The 15,000-nt window shown below is 59.5% G+C and overlaps 1 non-coding gene across 1 annotated transcript; it reads left to right on the top strand.

Annotated features, from left to right (window-relative positions):
• Window positions 1-11,588: 11,588 nt before the first annotated feature.
• On the top strand, window positions 11,589-11,707 carry LOC131873093 (5S ribosomal RNA). The gene has a single exon (XR_009371129.1). It is a non-coding gene; the product is annotated as a 5S ribosomal RNA (ribosomal RNA).
• The last annotated feature ends 3,293 nt before the right edge of the window (window positions 11,708-15,000 follow it).

Raw genomic sequence — 15,000 nt, 5'->3', positions numbered from 1 at the left:
GCACAGGAAATCGATCAGCCCTCACAATGGCCCAAGGCCAGAGATCGGACTGCTACGATTTACCCCAACAATCATCGTGCCACTCTTCGCAGAGAGGTGATAGACGCCAACGAGCCCGCGCATAGCAATCGAGGTGTAAAAAGGGCGTTGAAGGCAGGAAGCCTGGACGAAAGAGGCTACGAGGTCACCTCGAAGCGGTCTAAGAATCGGGCGCACTTGGGGCGACTACCAGTGCCAACCCCTTATCCCGCGGTGCGTCCGACACACAGAAATTTCCAAGGCGGCCAAGGAGCCTCCCCGCATAGCAATCGGGGTGTGAGGTTACGGATGCAGCATTGATAGCAATCGAGGTGTGAGGCGAAGGATGCAGAAGTGAGAGCCGAGGGATGTAGCAGAGATAGCAATCGGGGTGTGTGATGCAGAAGAGATAGCAATCGAGGTGTGCGGTGGGAAGGGCCCAGCAGCCAGAATGCATGAAGCGACGGATGAAGCAGTGATGACAACCGGGCTGTGAGGAGAGGAGGGATGCAGCCAAGAAAGCAATCAGGGCTCGAGGCAAGGGATGCATCAAGGATAGCAATCATGTTGTGAGGCGAGATTCCAAAGGCTAAACGTGAGAGGCTGCAGGGTCGACTCAGAGAGGTCTATGCATGTGAGAGGCTGAAAGCAAGGTCGACTCGGAGCGGTCTATGCATCGGGCGCGCTTGGGGCGACTACCAGTGCCAACCCCTTATCCCGCGACGCGTCCGACAAAGAGAACGTTCCAAGGCGGCAGAGGAGGTTACCAGCCGAAGGATGCAGTAGCAATAACAGGTATAGTTCCGCGGCGGCCGAGAAGACTCACCGCATAGGAATCGGGATGCGAGGCGAGGGATGCGGCGGGAAGGCCCCGACGGCTAAACGGAAGAGGCTGCAGGGCCGCCTCGGAATGGTCCAAGCATCGGATGCGATTGGGACGACTACCAGTGCCAACCCCTTATCCCGCGATGCGTCCGATACACAGATAGTTCCAAGGCGGCCGAGGAGCCTCACCGCATATCAATCGGGGTGCGAGGCGAGGGATGGGGCGGGAAGGCCCCAACGGCTAGACGGAAGAGGCTTCAGGGCCACCTCGGAATGGTCCAAGCATCGGACGCGCTTGGGGCGACTGCCAGTGCCAACCCCTTATCCCGCGATGCGTCCGATACACAGATGGTTCCAAGGCGGCCGAGGAGCCTCACCGCATAGCAATCGGGGGTGCGAGGCGAGGGATGGGGCGGGAAGGCCCCAACGGCTAGACGGAAGAGGCTTCAGGGCCGCCTAGGAATGGTCCAAGCATCGGACACGCTTGGGGCGACTACCAGTGACAGCCCCCTATCCCGCGATGCGTCCGATACGAAGATGGTTCCAAGGCGGCCGAGGAGCCTCACCGCATAGCAATCGGGGTGCGAGGTGGGGGATGCGGCGAGATGGCCCCAACGGCTAGACGGAAGAGGCCACAGGGCCGCGTCGGAATAGTCCAAGCATCGGACGCGCTTGGGGCGACTACCAGTGACAACCCCTTATCCCGCGATGCGTCCGATACGAAGATAGTTCCAAGGCGGCCGAGGAGCCTCACCGCATAGCAATCGGGGTGCGAGGTGGGGGATGCGGCGAGATGGCCCCAACGGCTAGACGGAAGAGGCTGCAGGGCCGCCTCGGAATAGTCCAAGCATCGGACGCGCTTGGGGCCACTACCAGTGACAACCCCTTATCCCGCAATGCGTCCGATACGAAGATAGTTCCAAGGCGGCCGAAGAGCCTCACCGCATAGCAATCGGGGTGCGAGGTGGGGGATGCGGCGAGATGGCCCCAACGGCTAGACGGAAGAGGCCACAGGGCCGCCTCGGAATAGTCCAAGCATCGGACGCGCTTGGGGCGACTACCAGTGACAACCCCTTATCCCGCGATGCGTTCGATACGAAGATAGTTCCCAGGCGGCCGAGGAGCCTCACCGCATAGCAATCGGGGTGCGAGGCGAGGGATGCGGCGAGATGGCCCCAAAGGCTAGACGGAAGAGGCTGCAGGGCTGCCTCGGAATAGTCCAAGCATCGGACGCGCTTGGGGCGACTACCACTGCCAACCCCTTATCCCGCGATGCGTCCGATACACAGATAGTTCCGAGGCGGCCGAGGAGGTGGGGGATGCAGCGAGATGGCCCCAACGGCTAGACGGAAGAGGCTGCAGGGCCGCCTCGGAATAGTCCAAGCATCGGACGCGCTTGGGGCGACTACCAGTGACAACCCCTTATCCCGCGATGCGTCCGATACACAGATAGTTCCGAGGCGGCCAAGGAGCCTCACCGCATAGCAATCGTGGTGCGAGGTGGGGGATGCGGCGAGATGGCCCCAACGGCTAGACGGAAGAGGCTGCAGGGCCGCCTCGGAATGGTCCAAGCATCGGATGCGCTTGGGGCGACTACCACTGCCAACCCCTTATCCCGCGATGCGTCCGATACACAGATAGTTCCAAGGCGGCCGAGGAGCCTCACAGCATAGCAATCAGGGTGCGAGGCGAGGGATGCGGCGAGAAAGCCCCAACGGCTAGAGGGAAGAGGCTTCAGGTCCGCCTCGGAATGGTCCAAGCATCGGACGCGCTTGGGGCGACTACCAGTGACAACCCCTTATCCCGCGACGCGTCCGATACACAGATAGTTCCAAGGCGGCCGAGGAGCCTCACCGCATAGCAATCGGGGTGCGAGGCGAGGGATGCGGCGAGAAGGACCCAACGGCTACACGGAAGAGGCTTCGGGGCCGCCTCGGAATGGTCCAAGCATCGGACGCGCTTGGGGCGACTACCAGTGACAACCCCTTATCCCGCGACGCGTCCGATACACAGATAGTTCCAAGGCGGCCGAGGAGCCTCACCGCATAGCAATCGGGGTGCGAGGCGAGGGATGCGGCGAGAAGGACCCAACGGCTACACGGAAGAGGCTTCGGGGCCGCCTCGGAATGGTCCAAGCATCGGACGCGCTTGGGGCGACTACCAGTGACAACCCCTTATCCCGCGACGCGTCCGATACACAGATAGTTCCAAGGCGGCCGAGGAGCCTCACCGCATAGCAATCGGGGTGCGAGGCGAGGGATGCGGCGAGAAGGACCCAACGGCTAGACGGAAGAGGCTTCGGGTCCGCCTCGGAATGGTCCAAGCATCGGACGCGCTTGGGGCGACTACCAGTGACAACCCCTTATCCCGCGACGCGTCCGATACACAGATAGTTCCAAGGCGGCCGAGGAGCCTCACCGCATAGCAATCGGGGTGCGAGGCGAGGGATGCGGCGAGAAGGACCCAACGGCTAGACGGAAGAGGCTTCGGGTCCGCCTCGGAATGGTCCAAGCATCGGACGCGCTTGGGGCGACTACCAGTGACAACCCCTTATCCCGCGACGCGTCCGATACACAGATAGTTCCAAGGCGGCCGAGGAGCCTCACCGCATAGCAATCGGGGTGCGAGGCGAGGGATGCGGCGAGAAGGACCCAACGGCTAGACGGAAGAGGCTTCGGGTCCGCCTCGGAATGGTCCAAGCATCGGACGCGCTTGGGGCGACTACCAGTGACAACCCCTTATCCCGCGACGCGTCCGATACACAGATAGTTCCGAGGCGGCCGAGGAGCCTCACCGCATAGCAATCGGGGTGCGAGGCGAAGGATGCGGCGAGAAGGACCCAACGGCTAGACGGAAGAGGCTTCGGGTCCGCCTCGGAATGGTCTAAGCATCGGACGCGCTTGGGGCGACTACCAGTGACAACCCCTTATCCCGCGACGCGTCCGATACACAGATAGTTCCAAGGCGGCCGAGGAGCCTCACCGCATAGCAATCGGGGTGCGAGGCGAGGGATGCGGCGAGAAGGACCCAACGGCTAGACGGAAGAGGCTTCAGGGCCGCCTCGGAATGGTCCAAGCATCGGACGCGCTTGGGGCGACTACCAATGACAACCCCTTATCCCGCGACGCGTCCGATACACAGATAGTTCCGAGGCGGCCGAGGAGCCTCACCGCATAGCAATCGGGGTGCGAGGCGAGGGATGCGGCGAGAAGGACCCAACGGCTAGACGGAAGAGGCTTCAGGGCCGCCTCGGAATGGTCCAAGCATCGGACGCGCTTGGGGCGACTACCAGTGACAACCCCTTATCCCGCGACGCGTCCGATACACAGATAGTTCCGAGGCGGCCGAGGAGCCTCACCGCATAGCAATCGGGGTGCGAGGCGAGGGATGCGGCGAGAAGGACCCAACGGCTAGACGGAAGAGGCTTCAGGGCCGCCTCGGAATGGTCCAAGCATCGGACGCGCTTGGGGCGACTACCGTTGCCAACCCCTTATCCCGCGATGCGTCTGATACACAGATAGTTCCGAGGCGGCCGAGGAGCCTCACCGCATAGCAATCGGGTTGCGAGGCAGATTATTGGGAAGGGAACCCCCTGGGATGCGGCTCAAGCAGTGCCCAAAGGGACTGGAATGCGGAATCACATCGAGAGACCCAAATGCTATACGAGGGCTCAAATCGAATTATCGATTTGGCCACGACATGGACGCATCGGAACGACTACCTTTGCCGAACCACTCGCAATTGCATCCATACCGAAACCAATAGACATTTCCGTTAGAGCCCTCGCATAGCATTCGGGAATCTCGCATGCCCCTCTAAATCGACCAATGCTGGCGCTCAATGAAAATCCGAGCGCTACCACCGTTCGAGCGCCAGCATTGGTCGAGTTAGAGGGGCACGGGGGAGAATGCTCCAGTCAACACCTCCCCTATATAAGTTATTTGTCCGATTCTCGCACAACCGTAGTCTGCCTCGTCGAATCAAACAACGGTCCCAGATTCCGACTTCCGTTCCGTAGAGACCCAAAAGCTAGATGGAGGCTCGCAAGAAAGAGAGTCGGCGCATAGCAATCGGGTTTCTCGAACGTTTAGGGACCGAGCTCACTTGCGGATAGGGCAAAATCCGCCAAGCAACCCAAAAGCTAGACGGGGGCTCGAATCGAATCGCCTAGGCGGCCACAACAACGACGTGTTGGATCGACTACCAGTGCCAAACCATTCAGCAAGACTAGTCTGTGTCGAGGCCGGATAGAGATTCTCAGAGAGCGCCCGCATAGCATTTAGGAGACCTGCCGCGTCCCTCACACTCGACAAATGGTGGTGCACGTTTATAAATCCGAGCGATCCCAACCCTTTCAAGCACCAACATCGGTCGAGATAGAGGGGCACGGAGGGGGCTGCGTGAGACAACACAGTCCCCTATATAAGTTATTTGTCCGATTCTCACACATCCGAAGAATGGTCATCAAATCGGACAACAGCCCAAACTTCCGACTTCCGTCCCAGAAAGCCCAAGAGCTATCTAAAACGTTCATGGCCGGAACTCGATCGCGGCTATACCAGTCCGCCAAGCAACCCAAAAGCTAGACTGGAGCTCTAGTCGAATCACCTCTGTGGCCATTGCAAGGACGTGTTGGAGCGACTACCATTGCCGAACCATTCCGCAGGTCGAGTCCATACCAAGGCCGCATAGAGATTCACGATGAGCTCCTGCATAGCAATCAGGAGACTTGCCGTGTCCATCACAATCGATAAATCCTGGTGCAAGATTTTTGCATCCGAGCGCTCCAACCAGTCGAGCACCAGCATCAATCGACATAAACGGGCACGGGGGGAGGATGCTCGAGAACACTACCTCCCCTATATAAGTTATTTGTCCGATTCTCAAGCAGCCGAAGTCTGGTCATCGAATCGGGTCAAAGACCACAACTTCCGACTTTACCCACAATGCAAGTCATCGAATCGAACATCGGCCCCCGAGTCGGACTCCATGCGTATGTCAGGTCATCGGACCCAAATTCCGCCTTCCTGCGCATGGCGGGCCATCAATATCAACTCGGTCATCGGACCCAAACTCCGCCTTTTTGCGTATGGCACGCCTTCAAATCGGTCATCGGACCCAAATTCCGCCTTCCTGTGCATGGCGGGCCATCAACATCAACTCGGTCATCGGACCCAAATTCCGCCTTTCTGCGCATGGCACGCCATCAACTCGGTCATCGGACCCAAATTCCGCCTTCCTGCGCATGGCAGGTCATCGGACACAAATTCAGACCTCGCCAATATGCCTACGTATCGAATCGGTCATCGGACCCAACTTCCGACTTCATCCATACTGTAGGGTCTTTGAGGTTGGCGCGGTGCGCTCAACCCAGGGAGTCGACCCATCGAAGCATACACCTCCCCTATATAAGCTATTTGTCCGATTCCCACACCTGTGTAGTTTGCACCTCTGACCAGGACATCGACCCCAACTTCCGAACTCGACTGCAACGACGGCACCAGCGCCTTGGTGCGCACCTTGCGACGCACAGTCCCAACATTCGCCTTCCTGCACATGGCAGGTCATCGGACCCAAATTCCGACCTCGCGAGTATGCCTACATATCGAATCGGTCATCGGACCCAACTTCCGACTTCATCCATACCGTAGGGTCTTTGAGGTTGGCGCGGTGCGCTCAACCCGGGGAGTCGACCCAACGAAGCATACACCTCCCCTATATAAGCTATTTGTCCGATTCCCACACCTGTGTAGTTTGCACCTCCGATCAAGACATCGACCCCAACTTCCGAACTCGCCTCCAACGACCGAACCAGCGCCTTGGTGCGCACCTTGCAACGCACAGTGCCAACATTCGCCTTCCTGCACGTGGCAGGTCATCGGACCCAAATTCCGACCTCGCGAGTATGCCTACATATCGAATCGGTCATCGGACCCAACTTCCGACTTCATCCATACCGTAGGGTCTTTGAGGTTGGCGCGGTGCGCTCAACCCGGGGAGTCGACCCAACGAAGCATACACCTCCCCTATATAAGCTATTTGTCCGATTCCCACACCTGTGTAGCTTGCACCTCCGATCAGGACATCGACCCCAACTTCCGAACTCGACTAAAAAGACCGCACCAGCGCCTTGGTGTGCACCTTGCAACGCACAGTGTCAACATTCGCCTTCCTGCACATGGCAGGTCATCGGACCCAAATTCCGACCTCATGAGCATACCTACTAATCGAATTGGTCATCGGACCCAACTTCCGACTTCATCCATACCGTAGGGTCTTTGAGGTTGGCGCGGTGCGCTCAACCTGGGGAGTCGACCCATCGAAGCATACACCTCCCCTATATAAGCTATTTGTCCGATTCCGACACCTGTGTAGTTTGCACCTCCGCTCAGGACATCGACCCCAACTTCCGAACTCGCCTGCAACGACCGAACCAGCGCCTTGGTGCGCACCAAAAGTGCGCACTTTTGGAGGGCACTTTTGTGCGCTCCAAAGGTGCGCACTTTTGGAGGGCACTTTTCTGCGCTCCAAAGGTGCGCACTTTTGGAGGGCACTTTTTGGAGGGCACTTTTCTGCGCTCCAAAGGTGCGCACTTTTGGAGGGCACTTTTTGGAGGGCACTTTTCTGCGCTCCAAAGGTGCGCACTTTTGGAGGGCACTTTTTGGAGGGCACTTTTCTGCGCTCCAAAGGTGCGCACTTTTGGAGGGCACTTTTTGGAGGGCACTTTTCTGCGCTCCAAAGGTGCGCACTTTTGGAGGGCACTTTTTGGAGGGCACTTTTCTGCGCTCCAAAGGTGCGCACTTTTGGAGGGCACTTTTCTGCGCTCCAAAGGTGCGCACTTTTGGAGGGCACTTTTTGGAGGGCACTTTTCTGCGCTCCAAAGGTGCGCACTTTTGGAGGGCACTTTTTGGAGCTCCAAAGGTGCGCACTTTTGGAGGGCACTTTTTGGAGGGCACTTTTCTGCGCTCCAAAGGTGCGCACTTTTGGAGGGCACTTTTGTGCACTCCAAAGGTGCGCACTTTTGGAGGGCACTTTTCCTGTGCTCCAAAGGTGCACACCTAGGTGAGCACCTTCGACCACACCTTGTAGCACACCAAACTCTGACTTTCGACTTCATCCGCAATGCAGGGTCTTTGAGGTTGGCGCAATGCGCACAACCAGGGGAGTCGACCCATCAAACCCAACACCTCCCCTATATAAGCTATTTGTCTGATTCTCATACATGCGTAGCCTGCAGGAGCAATTAGGACATCGACCCCAACTTTCGGCTTCTAAACGAAAACAAGGTCTTTGAGGTTGGTGTAATGCGAACAACTAGGGGAGTCAACCCATCAAACCCAACACCTCCCCTATATAAGCTATTTGTCTGATTCTCATACATGTGTAGTCTACAGGAGCAATTAGGACATCGACCCCAACTTTTGACTTCTTAACGAAAACAAGGTCTTTGAGGTTGACGTAATGCGCACAACCAGGGGAGTCGACCCATCAAACCCAACACCTCCCCTATATAAGCTATTTGTCCGATTCTCATACATGTGTAGCCTGCAGGAGCCATTAGGACATTGACCCCAACTTTTGACTTCTTAACGAAAACAAGGTCTTTGAGGTTGGCGTAATGCGCACAACCAAGGGAGTTGACCCATCAAACCCAACACCTCCCCTATATAAGCTATTTGTCTGATTCTCATACATGTGTAGCCTGCAACAACGATTAGGACATCCACCCCAACTTCTGAATTCGTCTGCGTTGACCGCACCAAAGGTGCACGCCTTGGTGCTCACCAAAATCCGACTTCCGACTTCTTCTGCTATGCGGGGTCTTTGAGGTTGGCGCAGTGCGCACAACCAGGGGAGTCAACCCACCGAATGCAACACCTCCCCTATATAAGCTATTTGTCTGATTCTCATACATGCGTAGACTGCAGCAATGATTAGGACATCCACCCCAACTTTTGACTTCTTAAACAAGACAGGGTCTTTGAAGTTGGTGCAGTGCACACAACCAGGGGAGTCGACCCATCAAACGCAACACCTCCCCTATATAAAGCTATTTGTCCGATTCTCATACGTGTAGTCTGCAGCAGCGATTAGGACATCGACCCCAACTTCCGAATTCGTTTGCATTGACCGCACCAAAGGTGCACGCCTTGGTGTGCACCCTGGAGTGCACTTTGGTGCTCACCTCGGTGCACACTTTGGTGTGCACCTCGGTGTGCACCAAAGGTGCGCACCTTGGAGCGCACCAAAGGTGTACACTTTGGAGCGCACCACATAGGGTCTTTGAGAGGTTGGCGCAGTGCGCACACCAAGGTGGGTGTTGAGGTGCGTGCCGAGGTGGGTGGGTGCTAGGGTGCGCTCCATGGTGGGTGCCAGGGTGGGTGCGTGCTAGGGTGGATTCCAAAGAGGGTCATAGGGTGGGTGCCAAGGTGGGTTGGTGATATAGTGGGTTCAAAGGTGGGTACTAGGGTGGGTTCCAAGGTGGGTCACAAGTTGGGTGCCAGGATGCGTGGGTGTTAGGTTGGGTGCCAAGGTGGGCTCCTGCGTGGGTGGGTGCTAGGGTGGGTTTCAAGGTGGACGCGAGGGCGGGTGCCAAGGTGGGTAACAAGTTGGGTGTTAGGATGGGTGAGTGCTAGAGTGGGTGCCAAGGTGGGTGGGTGCTAAGGTGGATGCCAAGGTGGTTCACAGGGTGGGTGGGTTCTAGGGTGAGTTCCAAGGTGGGTCACAGGTTCAGTGCTAGGGTGGGTGTCAAGGCGGGTGTCGAGGTGCCTGGGTGCTAGGGTGTGGATGCCAATGTGGGTCATAGGGTGGGTACTAGGGTGGGCTGCAATGTGGGTGCCAAGGTGGGTAACATGCTCGGTGGGTTCTAAATTGGGTGCCAGGGTGGGTGTGCACCCACCTTGCCCGAGGTGGGTGCCAAGGTGCCAGTGTGGGTGGGTGCTAAGGTGGATGCCAAGGTGGGTGAGAAGGTGGGTGATAGGTTGAGTGGTAGGATGGGTGGGTGCCAAGATGGGTCACAGGGTGGGTGCAAGGGTGGGTAGGTGCTAGGGTTGGTGTCAGGGTGGGTGGGTGCTAGGTTGGGTTCCAAGGTGGGTGCGAGGGTGAGTGTCAAGGTGGGTCACAGGTTAGGTGCTAGGATGGGTGAGTGCTAGGGTGCAAAGGTGCCAGGGTGGGTGCTAGGATGGGTCGATGCTAGGGTGAGTGGCAAGGTGGGTCCACAAGTGTCAAGGTGGGTGCCGAGGTGGGTGCCAAGTCGGCGACTGCTATGGTGGATGCCAAGGTGGGTCACGGGGTGGGTGCCAAGTTGCTAGGTTGGGTTCCAAGGTGGGTGCCAACGTGGGTGCTAGGGTGCGTGGGTTAAAGGGTGTGTCACAACGTGGGTGCCAGGATGGGTGCGCACCCACACTGGCCAAGACGGGTGCGGGTGCAAGGTTGGGTTCCAAGCCCGGTCACAGGCTGGGTGCTAGGATGGGTGGGTGCCAAGGTGGGCACCAGGGTGGGTGCACCCACCCTGGCCAAGGTGGGTCACGGGGTGGGTCCTAGGGTGGGTAACGGGGTGGGTACTAAGGTGCGTGCCAAGGTGGGTCATAGGGTGGGTGCCAAGGTGGGCACCAGGGTGGGTGTGCACCAACCCTAGCCAGGGTAGGTCACGGGGTGGGCGTCAAGGAGCCAAGGTGGGTGGCAAGTAGCCAAGTTGCGTGCCAAGGTGGGTGTCGGGGTGGGTGCCAAGGATCCAAGGTGGGTGCCAAGGAACCAAGGTGGGTGTCTGGGTGGGTGCCGAGGTGGGAGCCAGGGTGGGTCCCAAGGTGAGTGCAAAGGTGGGTGCCAGGGTCAAGGTGAGTGCCAATGTGGGTTCCAAGGTGCCAGGGTCAGGGTGAGTGCCAATGTGGGTTCAAAGGTGCTAAGTTGGGTGCGAGGTTGGGTGCGAGGGTGGGTGGGTGCCAAGGTGTGCTAGGTGGAAGCCCGGGTGGGTCGGCATCCCATGGGTGTCGAGTTGGGTGCCTGATGGGTGCTTCTTGTCAAGTTTTAGTCGTCGGGACTCATTTCGAGCCTTAGAGGTCGTTTCTTGTCCGGTTGCCCTGTCTTCGACCTGGGAACCCAATTTTGGTCCTCGGGTCCCATTTTTTTTTGTCTCGCATCCCACTTTTGGCCTGTGGCCTTTTCGGGGTCGATTCTCGTTTTGGGCATCAGAGCATGTTTCTTCTCCTAAAACCCAATATTTGTTTATTAAGTCTCGGAACACATTTTTGTTCTCGTGGACCCATCATGGGTCTTGGAACGCATTTGTGGTCCTTGGGTCCCATTTTGCATCCCGAAACTTGTGTTTTGGTGCTTGATCCCTATTTTGGGTGCCCACCTTGCACCAAGTGCGCACCCGGGGCAAACCGAGCGCCTTGGTGCACCGGGGCAAGATCGAGCGTGCACCCGAGGCGCCCCGAACATGCACCAAGGTGCACTCGGCCCACATGTGAGCGCAGGTCGTTGCGCCCGAGGTGGTGTGTGGGCACCGCGTTGCAGACGGGACACTGCACGCACACGACGCCCCCTCCAGGTGCACGCACGTAGGCCGGGCCGGGTGCACACCCGACGCCCTAGCAAGGTGCGCGCACCCGGGCAGGGCTCACACTTGGCGAACGAGGCGCACTTCGCGAGGGAGGGTGTGCACCTCGACGGGGGTGGGTGGCCGGGGTGGATTCGCACGTGGGTCGCGGTTTGCTAAGTACACACTGCGACAAGCTCATAACGGGTGCGATCATACCAGCGTTAGTGCACCGGATCCCATCAGAACTCCGCAGTTAAGCGCGCTTGGGCCGGAGTAGTACTGGGATGGGTGACCTCCCGGGAAGTCCCGGTGTTGCACCCTTTTTTAGTTTTTCGCCGGGCGTCGCAATGCTATTTGAATAAACCTTTTGCCCGTTTGCGTTCTCGTCGGGGCCGGGCCGGGCCGGGGTGCGCTGCCCGCACTACCGCGCGCGCGGGGGCGACACCGAGCGCGCACCCGAGGCGCCCCGAGCACACAGGCCACGGTGCAACCCGGGCGTTGTGCGCGCACCCCGGTGCGCCCGAGGTGCTGCGCGCGCACCCAGGTGAAATCGGTGTGCACCTCGGCCAGTGCGCGCTCGGTCGAGTCGCGCACGTTGGCCAAGGTGCACGGTGATGTTTCTTACTCTAAGGTTCCGCACCAGACGCCCGGGACAGGTGAGCGAAGCTGGGCGGGGCCGGGTGCGCGGCCGGGGCAGGTGCACGCAGCTGGAGAGAGCTTTGGAGCACACTTCGGAGCGCACCAATGATGCGCTCCATTCAAAAGTTTCCTGAAAAGGCAAAAAAAGTTGAGATTATAGAATTTCCCACTTGAGAGATTGTAAAAAAAAAAAATTTAAAATGAAGGAAACGCGGGTGCCAAGGTGTGCGCAGCCCAGCCAAGGTGTGCGCACCAAGGCGCCCACCCTGGCGAAGGTGCACGCAAGGTGCGCACCCGAGGCAAACCGGACAATTAACCCAACTTTCGACTTCGCGCGCACCTTGGAGCGCACTTCGGAGCGCTCCTTGGTGCGCACCAATCTTGGGCACCTCGGAGTGCACCATGGCGCCCACCAAGGTGCGCACCCGGGGCAAACCGAGCTCCGACTTCGTGCGCACCTTGGAGCGCACGAAAGGTGCGCACCATGGCGCCCACCAAGGTGCGCAGCCCAGCCAAGGCGTGCGCATCAAGGTGCGCACCCTGGCGAAGGTGCGCACCCGGGGCAAACCGAGCTCCGACTTCGTGCGCACCTTGGAGCGCACAAAAGGTGCGCAACCCAGCCAAGGTGTGCGCACCCCGGTCAAACCGAGCTCCGAATCGTGCGCACCAGAGGTGCACGCCATCGTGCGCACCTTGGAGCACACTTCGGAGCCCTCCTTGGTGCGCGCCGATGTTGCGCACCTCGGAGCGCACCCGGGGAAAACAATGCAATTAACCCGACTTTCGACTTCGTGGGCACCTCGGAGCGCTCTCGGGTTCGCACCTCGGAGCACACCGAGGTGCGCACCTTTGATGCGCTGCCTTCACCAATTTCCAGAAAAGGCAAGAAAACATTGAGAAGGTGTGCGCACCGAGGTGCCCACCCTGGCGAAGGTGCACGCGAGGTGCGCACCCGGGGCAAACCGGGCTCCGACTTCGTGCACGCCGCACCTTGGAGCACACTTCGGAGCGCTCCTTGGTGCGCACCAGGGCGCGCAACCCAGCCGAGGTGCCCACCCCGGCGAAGGTGCACGCGAGGTGCGCACCCGGGGCAAACCGGGCTCCGACTTCGTGCACGCCATGGTGCCCACCGCGGCGAAGGTGCACGCGAGGTGCGCACCCGGGGCAAACCGGGCTCCGACTTCGTGCACGCCGCACCTTGGAGCACACTTCGGAGCGCTCCTTGGTGCGCACCATGGTGCCCACCAGGGCGCGCAACCCCGCCGAAGGTGCACGCGAGGTGCGCACCCGGGGCAAACCGGGCTCCGACTTCGTGCACGCCGCACCTTGGAGCACACTTCGGAGCGCTCCTTGGTGCGCACCATGGTGCCCACCAGGGCGCGCAACCCCGCCGAAGGTGCACGCGAGGTGCGCACCCGGGGCAAACCGGGCTCCGACTTCGTGCACGCCATGGTGCGCACCGCGGCGAAGGTGCGCACCCGGGGCAAACCGGGCTCCGACTTCGTGCACGCCGCACCTTGGAGCACACTTCGGAGCGCTCCTTGGTGCGCACCAGGGCGCGCAACCCAGCCGAGGTGCCCACCCCGGCGAAGGTGCACGCGAGGTGCGTACCCGGGGCAAACCGGGCTCCGACTTCGTGCACGCCGCACCTTGGAGCACACTTCGGAGCGCTCCTTGGTGCGCACCATGGTGCCCACCAGGCCGCGCAACCCAGCCAAGGTGTGCGCACCAAGGTGCACGCGAGGTGCGCACCCGGGGCAAACCGGGGTCCGACTTCGTGCACGCCGCACCTTGGAGCACACATCGGGGCGCTCCCGGGTTCGCACCGGCGTTGCGCACCGTGGTGGGCACCTCGGAGCACACCAAGGTGGGCAGCGAGGTGCGCACCTTTGATGCGATGCCTTCACTAATTTCCATAAAAGGCAAAAAAAAAACGAGATTTTAAAATTTCCGTTTTGAAAGATAGTGAGAAAAAGGGAATGCTGGTGCCATCTTGAGCCCGCCCTGGTGCGCAGCCCAGCCAAGGTGTGCGCACCAAGGTGCCCACCCTGGCGAAGGTGCGCGCCCGGGCAATTAACCCAACTTCCAACTTCGCGCGCGCCAGGGTGGGAGCGCACCCAACAACCGGGCCTGGGAAGAGCCAATGCGAGAAACCCCACCAAACGCTCTGACAAAAAAAGAGGGGGCGCTCCAGTAACCCCGCTTCGGAGCGCACCCTGGGCAAACCCAGCCAAGGTGCCCACCCCGGCCAAGGTGCAGGCGAGGTGCGCACCCGGGGCAAACCGGGCTCCGACAACGTGCACGCCGCACCTTGGAGCACACTTCGTAGCGCTCCCGGGTGCGCACCTCAGAGCACACCAAGGTGGGCAGCGAGGTGCGCACCTTTGATGCGCTGCCTTCACTAATTTCCAGAAAAGGCAAAAAAAAAAGGAGATTTTAAAATTTCCGTTTTGAAAGATAGTGAAAAAAACGGAACGCGCGTGCCATCTTGAGCCCGCCCTGGTGCGCAGCCCAGGTAAGGTGCCCACCCTGGCAAAGGTGCGCACCCGGGCAATTAACCCTACTTCCGACTTCGTGCGCGCCAGGGTGGCAACCGGGCCTCGGAAGAGCCAATGCGAGAAACCCCACCAAACGCTCCGACAAAAAAAGAGGCGGCGCTCCAATAACCCCGCTTCGGAGCGCAGCCGGGGCAAACCCAGCCAAGGTGCCCACCCCGACGAAGGTGCACGCGAGGTGCGCACCCGGGGCAAACCGGGCTCCGACAACGTGCACGCAGCACCTTGGAGCACACTTCGAAGCACTCCCGGGTGCCCACCGGCGTTGCGCACCGTGGTGGGCAGCGAGGTGCGCACCTTTGATGCGCTGCCTTCACTAATTTCCAGAAAAAGGCAAAAAAAAATGAGATTTTAAAATTTCCGTTTTGAAAGATAGTGAAAAAAAAGGAACGCGGGTGCCATCTTGAGCCCGCCCTGGTG

Source organism: Cryptomeria japonica, unplaced genomic scaffold (genome assembly GCF_030272615.1).
Source record: "Cryptomeria japonica unplaced genomic scaffold, Sugi_1.0 HiC_scaffold_1048, whole genome shotgun sequence".
In the NCBI taxonomy this organism is placed as follows: domain Eukaryota; kingdom Viridiplantae; phylum Streptophyta; class Pinopsida; order Cupressales; family Cupressaceae; genus Cryptomeria; species Cryptomeria japonica.
Note: the sequence above shows the minus strand (reverse complement) of the source record. Positions and strands in the feature narration are given on the sequence as shown.